This window comes from Diospyros lotus, chromosome 2 (genome assembly GCF_014633365.1).
Source record: "Diospyros lotus cultivar Yz01 chromosome 2, ASM1463336v1, whole genome shotgun sequence".
Taxonomy (NCBI): Eukaryota; Viridiplantae; Streptophyta; class Magnoliopsida; order Ericales; family Ebenaceae; genus Diospyros; species Diospyros lotus.
The window spans coordinates 14,449,773-14,464,078 of NC_068339.1; the positions used below are offsets into that span (position 1 = coordinate 14,449,773).

The window sequence follows — 14,306 nt, forward strand, 5'->3', positions numbered from 1 at the left end:
CTAATACTCGAACCTCAATGATTCAAACCTATCTTGATAGCTAAACCATTACTGACTCAGTTATTCTCAATTCTCACTAGTACCCCTGAGTCTCCAATCGGGGTTTTTGCTAGTTTGCTCTAATACCAAATGTAACGCCCCATTTTCCCACAACGAGCGTTAACTCGAGATTTCGAGAATATTTTTTTTTTTTTTTTTCAACATCGAACACACGACATAAGTCTCTCAATACATATACCTTCATCATAATCATTTCCCGTCAATCTCGATCGTACCTTCTTAGCATATCAAAATTTAATAATAAACTAAGACAGGTATCAACAATCACATCAACGAAAGCAAGATCGAAACCTCAATGACATATAACCGACAATTCCTTTACAATAACCAAATCGATGTTTCACATGAAAATATTAAAATATTACATAACCTCTGAACATCGTAATCATGGACAAAACCTACGGTAACATAGCCGCTACATCTCGATGATATTCTTTCCCTTGGCGCCACTGCTTTCACCTGGAACGTTTGAATATTCCAGGGACATAGTCCAAATTAGATGCTGAATCATCTAAGTAAGAGTTCAAAAACGTTTTCATGTAGATATGAAAAATCATATACAAAATCGATAAATCCCGACATGCACCAGCCTAAGAGAATCCCACATAGCACTTAACCCTAACCGGGGAAAATGCAATCTCTCTAAAGGCGACACGACCACTTCGGCTCATTGGCAAAACAATCATGCTTAAGAGGGACAACCTCGACATATGAACCCAGGAATCACCCCATTGTCATTGTTAGGCTTTACGCTCCAACTCAAAAGCAATCCAAAACCCAACGCAACCCTAGCCCCAAGAGTGCCACATCAGCACTATCCTCGGAATCGACGTCACCTCGGCATTAATGCTATTGCTCAAAGGAACCTGGGGTGGTGTCCACTCGCAGCCCCGCCACTTGAGCCAACAACCGGGGTGGTGTCCACTCTCAGCCCCGCCACTTGGGTCCCGTAGGGTGAAGTCCGTCTCAGCCCCGTCCCAAGTGGGTCACCTAGCATTAATCCTAGGTACGCATCCCGAGTGCTGTCACTATGGGCTACGTCACAAGTTACCAACCCGGAATCGACGTCACCTTGGCATTAATGCTATTGCTCAAAGGAACCTGGGGTGGTGTCCACTCGCAGCCCCGCCACTTGAGCCAACAACCGGGGTGGTGTCCACTCTCAGCCCCGCCACTTGGGTCCCGTAGGGTGAAGTCCGACTCAGCCCCGTCCCAAGTGGGTCACCTAGCATTAATCCTAGGTACGCATCCCGAGTGCTGTCACTCTGGGCTACGTCACAAGTTACCAACCCACGTCCCACATGGACGACACAAAACAAGTCAACGCCGAAAAATCATAACATGCATAAAATCAACATCTCAATGTATGCACTTTACCGTACGAAATTCAATGCATGTGTAAATAATTGTTTGGACAACCATAATAAACCAAGTCATAGGGATGAACATTCCCAGTAAACCATTCACATGTCGCTTAAAATCTTTTCGGGTAAAACCACTGTAACACCCGAGAATAATTTTGAGAATAAAAATGATGTTTGATAAAGGGCATAATTGGAATTTTGGGAAAAATAGGACTATAGGGCACACTAACACAGCTTTAGACGACCGAATTAATCAGAAGGAGTACCTCGAACCCTAGATAGCCAAGGAAAATGGTATAGTATCGACGAGCAATTAAAATTATGATTTTTAGTGATGAAAGAAATGAGATCGGGAACAGTTTTCGGTACAGCAAAAATACAACTGCCAATTAGGTCGTATTACCGAATTGCTGTAAGCGACGTCCAAAAAGTCAACGGAAAGTGTCAAGGACTAGTATTCGATGTATAGAACAACCCTTAAGAGGTTTCAGGTTGAATCGAGTGGATTTGAGGTCAAATAAATCAGTCGGGCCTAAGTGTAATTTTCTAAAAATGCCCGAGGGAGGTCAAAACGGTAAATTTTTGAAAATTTCAAGGCAGAAATGAGAAGTTCTAATCTTGTGGGTCTTAGTGGTATAGTTGGATAATTAAGGGGCTTGAGAATAAGGGCCAAAATGTAAAAGGAAATTCAAAGAGGGTCAAATCGCAATTTTTGAAAATCTGCCAAAGCATGGTAGATTTGGCCGAGATTTTGGCCTGATTTTCCGGTGATTTGGGCAGCCTAGGGTCGTCAGGGAGTGGCCTAGGGTCGTCTAGGAAGCGTGGGGAAGAAGCCTTGGCCGGAAATCGGCCACGTGGGGGTCGAATTTGGCTATAAATAGCCAAGGGTTTCGGCCGAAAATGAAGCATCAAATTGCTCGATTTTGAGAGCAAATCGAGGTAAACCAATAAGGGACTTTTGTTCCTTGAGGGAAGAGGATCATTTCTGGAGATTTTGAGAATTTTTGGGGTAGTATAGAGGGTGTTTTCGCATATATATACATTCGGCTGTATATATATATATATACATTTTGCAATCGGGTTGTAGAGTGATCGATCGAGCGATCTAATAAGGGGCTTTTGTTCGCAAGGTGATGGGTAACTGATCTGGAAAGTTTCGTGCTAATCGGAGTTCGAATCGAGGGTCAATTTAATTCGCCGGAGTTCGGTGGCGGGATAGCTTCGGCCGACTGTTTTTGGCCAAATCGGAAGGCTTCCGGTGGTTTTTTCCGAGCAAAATTGGTACCATTGGGATCGACTAAGGGAGAGGATCAGCCTGGTGTCGTCGCTTCAATTTTCCGGTGTACTGTCGCCGGAGAAGATGATCGGAGGTATTTTTTGTATTTTTTAAATACTGAAAATAAAGAAAATTATAGGAAAAATAGAATTAAAGGAATTAAAATTCTGGAAAAATATCCAGAAATTCTAGAAAGATGAATAGTTTATTTTTATGAATTTTTATCTTGGAAATTTCTTGAGAAAATAATTATTTTTGATTTTTGAAAGGAAATGTAAATAGAAAATAAATAGGAGGAATTTTTAGAAAATTCTGAAAAATTTCCAGAAGTATAAGGAATTTATTTGATGAGTTTTGGTGATTTTTCTTGAAGTATATTCGAAGTAAATCGATGAGAAATAAATTTTCTCAAGGAAAAGTAATTATAGAAATTTGAGAAAATAGGAGAAAAATTTGAAAAATTTCCAGAAAATCCCAGAGGCTTATAAATATTGTTTTATGAATTATTATGTAAAAATATTTGAGAAAATAGTTGTGTAGATATTTATTTTGGATTCTTAGAGAAGAAAATGGGATAAAAATAGGAAAATTGTGAGAAAATTAAGGAAAATTATAATTGTTGGATAAATGTGATGATTAGGGTGCCTTGAGGGTTGAGACGAAGTGACTCGTGCGATGATCGAAGAAGGCACGCAAATCGAGGCGTACCGAAATATCGCCAAAGAGTGCTGATGTGGCACTCTTGGGGCTAGGGTTGCGTTGGGTTTTGGATTGCTTTTGAGTTGGAGCGTAAAGCCTAACAATGACAATGGGGTGATTCCCGGGTTCATATGTCGAGGTTGTCCCTCTTAAGCATGATTGTTTTGCCAATGAGCCGAAGTGGTCGTGTCGCCTTTAGAGAGATTGCATTTTCCCCGGTTAGGGTTAAGTGCTATGTGGAATTCTCTTAGGTTGGTGCATGTCGGGATTTATCGATTTTGTATATGATTTTTCATATCTGCATGAAAACATTTTTGAACTCTTACTTAGATGATTCAGCATCTAATTTGGACTATGTCCCTGGAATATTCAAACATTCCAGGTGAAAGCAGTAGCGCCAAGGGAAAGAATATCATCGACATGTAACGGCTATGTTACCGTAGGTTTTGTCCATGATTACGATATTCAGAGGTTATGTAATATTTTGATATTTTCATGTGAAACATCGATTTGGTTATTGTAAAGGAATTGTCGATTTGGACAGAAGAATCATCTACCATCAAGAGGCTCCTCTTATTCAGGTGCTAGTCAGATGGCAAGGAGGATCCGAGAGGGAGGACACCTGGGAGTACCTTCCCCAACTACTACAACAATTTTCTCGAATCGCCAGCCTCTTAAACATTTCTTGAGGACAAGAAATTGCTGAATGAAAGGGTATTGTCATGGAACCAAGGTTGACCAAGGCCAATTTTGTTGCAGATTTATTTACTTTGGTATTTCTGTTTATTATTCAATTGTAATTCTCTTTTTTCCAACTATTAATTAGTTAGAGAGAATATCCAACTGTAAAAGTGGCTAGGATAAGACAAAATAATTGGTTATGAGGGCTCTGATCTACTGTGGCAACACCCTAGGACAACTATATAAGTTCAATCTATTCTTGTAACCCACCATCGATTATCAAAGAAAGAATACAAATCTGATTCTCTCTCAATTTCTTCCTCTCTTCCGTCAGTCCTTTAGCTATCTCACTCGAAACACATTAAACTGGCAGGTTGATTAGCGCCACATCCCATAATTGTGATATAATTCTTTTAAATCCTTTATTAAAGCTATAACATCATGTACGAAGTAGTATTTTTGTCAAATACTTTATTCATTTCTTATATATTTTTGTATAAATAATATTAATTAAACAAAAAAAAAAAAAACTCAATTGAAGTTCATGTTTGTGCCCTGGGAGGGCAAATGGACCTTATTCTAGCTTGTGGGTGAAGATTATATTTTTACATAATTTTTATATTAAATATTTAATATTTTTATATATATAAAAGTAAGATAGTCTTGAAAAAAAAAATTTCTTCTCAAAACTTGCATTAATGATTTGAATTTAGTACTTATTGTATTAATAATTTATATTTTATAATTTACATTAATAATTTAAAATTTTTAATTATTTTGAAATAATATATACTAATTATTGTAAAATTAATAATAAATTTTAAATACATGAATTTTTCAATACTAATCATAAGTTTTTCAATACATTATTATGTAAATATTAAATATTTAATTAATCCATCAATCAATCAAAAATAAATATTATTTATGAGAAATATGAATAAATACTTAAGCTATTAATTAAGTCACAAAAAATTATTTATTTATATAAAATTCTATCTTTATATAATATAATATAAATATTATATAGTATATATAATCTTTATATCTTTATATATATAAAAGTAGAATAGTCTTGAAAAAAAAAATTTCTCTCCAAAACTTATATTAATGATTTGCAATTAATACTTATTACATTAATAATTTATATTTTGTAATTTACATTAAAAATTTAAATCTTTCAATTGCTTTAAAATAATTAGTAATAAATTTTTTTTCAAAAACTTGCATCAATTATTTACATTTAGTACTTATTACATTAATAATTTATATTTTGTAATTTATATTAATAATTTAAATTTTTCAATTATTTTGAAATAATATGTACTAATTATTATAAAATTAATAATAGATTTTAAACATACAAGTTTTTCAATACTAATCATAGATTTTTTAATACATTATTATGTGAATATTAAATATTTAATTAATTCATCAATCAATTAAAAATAAATATTATTTATGAGAAATATGAATAAACACTTAAATTATTAATTAAGTCACAAAAAATTGTTCATTTATATAAAATTCTATATTTATATATAATTATATATTATATAATTATATATAATATATAGTAGAGTAGAATAGTATGCAAATATTTATTCCCTCCAAAAATCTGCTAAACTATTTTTTACATCTAAAATTTGTATTAAACTTGCATGAATTTTTCAATGCTATTAATTAAACAAAAATAAATATTATTTATAAAAAATATGAATAGACACTTAAATATTAACTAAGTCATAAAAAATTATCCATTAAATAAAATCTTACATTTGTATAATATAATAATATATAATATATTATATTAAAATAGAATAGTTTGTAAATTTTTGTTCTCTAAAAAAATCTGCCAAATTATTTTTTGTCTCTCAAATTTATATTAAATTTACATAAATTTTATGAGAAATATTAATAGACAACTTAAACTATTAATTAAGTCATAAAAAATTATCTATTTATTTAAAATATTATCTTTATATCTTTTATTCTATATATATTTATATAATATTAAAATATAATAGTCAAATAAAATATTTTGCCAAATGTCAATCAATGGTGATTTTTTTCTCTAAAAAGCTTGCATTAAATTAAATGTAGTGATTAATTAATTATTAATTACTTTAATAATTATATTATAATCTTGAAAATATGATATCTTAACAAATTCATAAAAAATTATTTAAAATCGTCAAATGCTAAGATTTTTCAATACTAATTAATATTTAAAGTATCACATTTTTAAGATTATAAAAAAAATCAAAATTCATATTTTTAAAATTTTATTATTATTAAAAAAACTGATTCTTACTCATTTAAGAATTTTAATTTATATTTATAACTATAATATAATAAATAAAAAATAACAAACATCTTGAGTAGATATATTATAGATTTTATAATATTTATTTATAAATAAATATAACATAATAAATAAATAAATTTATAAATATTTTATCAAATGACCTACTTATTATATTAATTATTCTTTAACACATTGAATGACAATATATTGAATTAAAAGTGTTATCCATTAACATATTGAATAATGAATAATTAATTAAATTTAAATTTTGATAAATAATTAAAAAATAAAAAAATTATAATTATCAATTCTATTAAAATTATTTAAAATAATAAATTTATTTTTTTATTTTTAAATTAAACTCTCCGATGTATCACCAAGTTTATCACTAGTAATGCTATAAAAATAGATAATTGCCCACCATTGACTCAAGGCATTGATTCAACAATATTAAATGAGTTTATTGTATCTTATTTTTAATATTTAAATAATTTTATTAATTTATTAAATAATTTAAAACATAATATATTCATTACTGATTACAAATATAAATTTATATTGAGCCACCCCAATAAATTTAAATTTAATTTTGAGGTATCTCGTAAAATTTAACTTCTAATATAATATAAAGCTTTTTTTGCCAATATTATTATCCAAATATAATCATAAGTTTTCTTAAATTATTTCACACTGACAATGTATCACACCAATAGATCATATATTATATATGAGTGAAAATGTTACTAAAAATGCAACAATTTAAGAAAAAAAAATAAAAAAAACAACACTATATGTAATAAGATTAATAACACTTATTGTTGATTAGATATAAGAATCAGAATTAAAATAGTATGGACATATAAAAGAATATTAATAAAAATTCTCAGGAGATAAATGGATGAAATAAAGAGAGTTTATACTACGAGAGAGACAAAAAAAAAAAAAATGAGAAGAAAATAATTAGTAAAAATTTCTTACAAATGACGAAATATAATAGGCTCATAGAAAGTATGATCGTGGTAAGTTTAAAATTTTCATATAACCAACCTTAAAAAAATCTTCATAGTAAGTAAATACGTTAAGATGTAAAAAGGATTATGTGAACTCTTTTAATTTTAAGTACTACCATGTGAACAATTGTTTAGAGACCACAAATGTATCTACCCAGCTTGAAAACCATATTCTTCTAACCTGTTATACTCATGGCCAGCCCTTGAATTGATTCTACAAATACCTTGGTCCAATTCCTTGTTAAACACATCAATCAACTGAACCTTAGAAATGAAACCATGACCGTTCACCTCACAAAAGGAATATATATATATATATATATATCACCAGTTTTATATTAGCGAATATTTCTATTCTATGCTGGCTTGATATAATTGGAATGACACGTTCAACTGGAGAATCATACCAATTCCGTAATTAACTTAAAAAATAAATGTAAAAAATAAATATAATAATAATATAAAACTGCAGATTGTACATGCTAATATACCTCTGGGAGCATCTCTCCTAGCATAGTACCTCTTATTGTGGCCCTCTAATCCGCAAGCACTATAAGTCATAGGCGGCTACCCTCCTTTACTTTTCCTTTGCCCTGTGAATGATAAATCATACCATCTTCTAGTTGCTTCCTCTTCATTTGTTTACTACCTCTAGCATCTTGATGTTATTAGAGTTGTTTCAACCAAAGGTCAAAATCTTTTATCATTAATTGGGTTAACAATATTGTTGTACATTTTCATGTATGTTTTCACCGAGTAACACCTGTCCACAAAATTAACGGAAGACATTGTTGACCTAAATTTGTTGTCATTCATTGAATTGCAAACACGTGGCCATTTACTATGGGTGAGTCAGAGGTGATGATGTCCGGCATTACACTTTAATTGAGGGAGATCAAGATATGTTAAGTTTCTTTGCAGTAACTGGAAATAGTGATATTGTAGATGTATTTGTTAAGCATACAGATAGTGAGGTTAACCTTCAAGAACTGGGGTGAGAGATTCTGGATTTCAGGATTTAGAGGAAAGCATTGATGAAAGTAAGTACTAAAAGTAGCGGGGGCAGTAGTGTGGAAAGTATTGATCCATCAGAAGATGTTGGGGGACAGTTTAGATTTACTGATGTTGATGATGAGGTAAAGATAGCAAGAGAGAGGATGAGGAATTAAAGAAGGAGTGTCTAATCTGCACAAAAAAGGGAACCATCATTAGGGGAAGCGGGTAATGATGCGGGGTTCCAAGGGGAACTCTTGTTCTGTCTGATACATCTATGGGTGTAATTGGGGGTGGTGAACCTTTTGAGAATAGCTCTGATCCTGACAGCAAGGGGTACTGAGGGAGACTCTAAGAATAAGGTTGAGGCTAGTCCAGGTAGATGATACAAACATGGAAATATTGGCTATGATCCAAACTCAATTCCATACTGGGAGTTGGGTATGATTTTGAAGATCGTAGATGAGTTCAGAAAGACTCTGTCCAAGTATGTTGTGACAAGAGGAGTAAAGCTTACCATTAAACCTAATGAGAGGAAAATGATCAAGGTTAAGTGCAAGGAAGGATGCCCATGGTTGTTTGCTAATTTAGACAGAAAATCAAACAATTTCATTGTCAAAACTTATAACCCTGTACCCAAGTGCTACAGAAGCAACAAGAATAGGTTATGCAATTCAAAGTTTATTGCTGGGCATATTAGGGGGAGGATTTTGTCTCAACCTGAGATAAAGATCAAAGAAATACAACTCTAAAGAGAATCCTTAAATATGTTTGTGGGGAAAACAGTGTAGGAGAACAAAGAATAAGGTGACTGCAAGTATGACAAGTGACTAATGGGTTGAATATGGTAGGCTACATGACTATGCAGATGAAATTAGGAGATCCAATCCTGGTACTATGTGTTTTGTTAAAATTAAAATGGGTGAAGATAGGCTGCAACACTTCAAGAGATTTTATGTTTGTTTTGATGCTATTGAGAAGGGGTATAATGCTGGGTGTAAACTGATTTTGGGATTTGATGGATGCTTTCTCAAGGGTCCATATAAGGGTCAACTTTTATGTTGTGTATCAAATGACGATAATAATCAAATGTATCCAGTAAAGTGGGAGGTTGTGGAAATAGAAAATAAGAAAAATTGGAAATGGTTTATCTCAATGGTCAATACGGACCTTAATATGAGTACACCTTCTGGTTGGACAATGGTCACCAACATGCAAAAGATATGTCATTTAAACTTATAGTTCAATTAATTGTTTTTAATTTGTAAATTATGCCTCATATGATATTAATACATTAAATATTTGCATGGTAGGTTTTGGATTCTACTATTGTTGATGAGTTGCTTGATGTGGAGCATAGAATGTGTGCTAGGCACATATGGTCAAACTAGGTTAAGTTGAGAGGTGAGGAGATGAGGAAGAAACTTTGAAAGGTTGCGCTAGCACAGTTTGAGCAGTTGGTAAAGAAAAAATTAAGTAAAATGAATAAGGTCAGAAAAGGGATTAGTTGATAACCTATTGTATTATAATCATAATATATGGTGCAAGACATTCTTTAGAACAGATTGTCAATGTGATACACCAGAGAACAACATGATCGAGGCTTTCAATGGTTGGATTCTAAATGCTAGACTAAAGTCAATTATTACTATGTTAGAAGAAATCAAGGTGCAAGTGATGGAAAGGATTGCAACCATGAGGCAATTCGTAGAAACAAAGATTTTAGAGATTTCATCTCATGCAATGCAGAAGTTGGGGGCGAACAAGATCTTAGCAATGAAGTATCACATTCAGTGGAATGGAGACACTGGGTTTTAGGTGTTGGAAGGGGAGTATAGACATAATGTAAACCTTAAGAACATGACATATACTAGCAGGACTTGGATGCTCAAAGGGAAACCTTGCCAACATGATGTATGTGCTTTGTTTCATAGACAGTTGAATCCTAAAGACTACATTGCAAAGTGGTATAGGAAAGAGACTTACCTAAAAGCATAGCATCTAACTATGAATATGGTTGTTCATGCGAGTATAAGATCTTTTTCTAACCATCACTTTTCTTGTTGTGAATGGCGGTAAGTACAAACAATCAAACAAAGTGGTGTGGGTAGGGGCAAAACAAGAGGTTTCACTCAAGATGTTGCTAGAAAGTCATACGCAGCACCAACAGTGTTTTCGCAAGTCAAGCGACAAAATGTGATGAGCGAAATGAAAGTCTTATACAACAAAACTACTGGGGTCATGACATATCAAGTATATTGTTTACGTATATCAAATATGTTATTATCTGCAAATTTGTTTATTTCCTCTATTTTATTTCATACTTGTTTGTATATAGTTATTAAACACCACCCCTAGACTCATACATGACCCAAGGCAAATAAAGAGCTCAGTAGTTGTCACAGGGGATCCTGGCTTGTCAGGGCTGAAATGGAAAGGAAAGAAAGCAGTAACACCCAACCAACTTTAGCAGCAAAAGGTTGACAAATTGTGAAGACAATAGTAACAAACTAGAGCTGCAACTGAAGGATCAAGTGCGGCCAACCCACTAACAACATATAGACACGATTCAACTTCATTTGTTTAATTTTGTTTTAATGCAAACATTTGTTTAATTTTGTTTTCATTTTACATCCAATCCCGGTACTGAACTGAAGTCTAATGTGCCACATTTTTATTGAGTGTTTGATTATGAAATGAACGTATATTTGATTATGAAATGAGGCAATAAGGGATTGAATTTTTTGATTACATAATCCAATACAAACAAGTTCAGCTTCATGTTTACAATATAAAGTCAATTTAAAGTTTCCTTACATATAATTCTAGACTTGACCTGACAGGATATAAGACCTACATTTCCCAAATATTGGCATTCTAATATAGCTAACTGACAATAAGCAACAAGAAAATACAAAGCATCAATTTTCTCTTCAAGCTCTTCCTCTCCTTCTCAAGCTCCTTTGACTCTTTTCATAAGCCCATTAATGGCATACTAGACATGATCAGGCATGGGAGGATCATGCCACTGAAAATAATTGCACACATCACCTTCTATAACTCAAGCACAAGATACAAACCCAAATATCAGAAATTAAGATATTACATATGGAAATTTTGCCTTATCCAATATGTAAAACTGGATATATTACCCCATATCGATGACAACCAAATATCGTCTACGTCATTCACTTTCATGTATGATATCTTTAGAATAGCATAAAGCCCACACATGCACTCTAGCGGACTACATGCTCGACCTTCCATGTCTACTAGGGCAACGACTCAGCGTTGGCACAAATAGCACCGTCAATTAGGGTCGATGGTGGGGGAGGGGGGTCGCCAGCTAGGGAGGGGGTCAACGACAACTAGAACGACGAAGGCAAATGGTGGAGGCAAACAGCTAGGGATGGGGTGCGGGGAGGGGGGGATGTGGGTCGCCAGCGACTAGAATGGCGGAAGGCGAGCTGGTGGAGGCTAACGACTAGGGATGAGGGAGAGGAGGTGGGTCATCGGGTGTGGAAGGGGTCGGTCGGTCGCCGGCTAGGGTGTGTGGAGGGGAGGTGGGTCACTAGGTACGAAGGGGCAGTGGCGGCTGGAACGGCAGAGCCAAATAGTGGAGGCAATCGGCTAGAGAGAGGGGAGGGGAGGTCAGTCGCAGCAATGTTGAGAAAAAAAAAATTAGAGTACACAACTCTATTTTACCACTCAAAGAAGAAGAAATTTACTAAAAATTGAAGACTAATTTTTCTAGAAATTAATTCTAGAAAACCCACAAATTCTCACACTTCACTTAAGAAAATACAACTCTTTCAAGAAGAGTTACAACTTCAAGCTTTATTGTTTATTAGAAAGCTTGCTATAGGATGATTTCCAAAGCTTACAAGAAGAGTTATTTATAGTAATATAAATACACTAATAACCACACAATATGCGAGACACTAATCACATTTACTAATCATAATTATTCCACACCACACGCGTATCCCACTTTCTTCTTCTTTTTTTTTATATATTATTGTCGACCAACTCTATGAACTAATTATAGAAAGTTCCATGAGTTGAGCCAAAAGAAAATTGAGCAGGAACTCTTCAAATGTTTTGGGCTGGTGTTGTAAATCTTAACACTCCCCCTCAACACCAGCTTTCATTCTTTGCACTGTGTCGAGCTAACGACAAAAGTTTTTGAACTTACCACTGCCCAAACTTTTTGTGAATAAGTTTGCAACTTGATCATCCGTTTTGATTTGCCATATCTCAATCTCTTCTTGTAGAACTTTTTAACTAACAAAGTGATAACGCACTTCCACATGTTTAGTTCTTGCATGAAAGACCGGATTCTCTGCCAAGCGAATTGCTGATTGGTTGTCACAGTACAACGGAAATGCATAGTATACTAGTTGATGTAGATAATTCATTAGTTGTATCAGCCACGTACTCTCTTGAACTGCCATTGTTGTTGCTGGGTACTCTGCTTCAGTTGTTGACAAAGACATAGTCGATTGTCTCTTGTTGCACCAAGAAACTGCTCCTGATCCAAGAGTAAACATATACCCGATAGTTGATCGACGAGTGTCGTGATCTCCTCCATAATCAGTATCACAATAGTCAACTAGCTTGCAATCTTCACCTTTCTTGTAAAAAAGACCATAGTCAATTGTGCCCTTCACATATCTCAATATTCGCCGAACTGCTTCCAAATGTGACTTCTTTGGATTTTGCATGTACCGACTCATCACACCAATCCAAAACATTTGAAGAGGTTCATCTCAATTTTCTTTTGACCCAACTTATGGAACTTTCTATAATTAGTTCATGGATTTGGTAGGCAATAATAAAATAATAAAAAAAAGAAAGTGGGATACGTGTGTGGTGTGGAATAATTATGATTAGTAAATGTAATTAGTGTCTCTAGCGTATTGTGTGGCTAATAGTGTATTTGTACTGCTATAAATACCCCTTCTTGTAAACTTTTGAAATCACCCCATAGCAAGCTTTATAATAAGCAACAAAACTTGAAGTTGTAGCTCTTCTTGAAAGAGTTGTATTTTCTTAAGTGAAGTGTGGGAATTTGTGAGTTTTCTAGAAAAATTAGTCTTCAATATTTAGTAAATTTCTTCTCCTTTGAGTGATAAAATAGAGTTGTGTACTCTTAATTTTTTTCCCTCAACATTTGGTATCAGAGTAGGGCTTTGCTGGGATGTTGCGTCATGGAGTGCAGGAGATCTTCAGCGCACGTTCTACCGGATGCGATCTTTGCGATCGTCGCTAGAGGCATTTTGCCAAGCAAGCTAGTAAGCATGTTGGAAAGGAGAAACTTTGGGGATGAAGGATGCAAAAAGGCCAACTTACGGAGATTGGACCTGCCATGTTGTTGTTGGTTTCGTGGAGCACTAAAAGGGATGTGCAGAAGAGCTTTGATGTGACCCTAGGTATGTGTGGTCCGGCCCAGTGGGACATGGTAGGTGTGCACTGCACTGCGGGTACTGCTACGAGGATTAGTGAGAGGCGCTAGTAGTCACCAGTGCATCTATGCAAGGGCTAGTAGTCACAGGTGTGTGTGGGAGAACCTGTCCATCGAGGGGATGGTGTCACAATTTGTGTGAGGAATTGGCTACTCTCTCTATGGAAGGCGTAAGAAGCGAGACTCACAGTTCCACTACAAGGGTGTTAGCGGATTGAGTAGGGGAGCTTGTCACAGACTTAAGAGAATCCCCCTACCCATGTGGCCTCACAGGATAGCATATGATGCACGTGTGGCCCATAATACTGAAATGTGCACTAATGGATCTATGTTATGCACTTATTGTCGCTATCCTACCCAAAATATTGTGTGTTAGCGTATACCAAGCTTGCCTACCACGTATGGGAAAGGCTGGCCTTGGGGTACTTGTGCGTGCCCCCAGGAACCTTAG

General features: G+C 34.3%; 1 protein-coding gene across 3 annotated transcripts in view; it reads right to left on the minus strand.

Moving 5' to 3' along the window:
- The window catches only part of LOC127793789 (mannosyltransferase APTG1), a 62,610-nt gene that overhangs the window by 36,813 nt on the left and 11,491 nt on the right, over positions 1-14,306 (minus strand). Inside the window, exon 10 of one of the 3 annotated variants that reach the window (XM_052324520.1) lies at positions 11,124-11,419. The exons of the other annotated variants lie outside the window; for them this stretch is intronic. The gene's annotated coding sequence lies outside the window, so the exon portion shown is untranslated. Of the gene's footprint in view, positions 1-11,123; positions 11,420-14,306 lie in introns of those variants that run through there. 3 annotated transcript variants of the gene reach the window in all.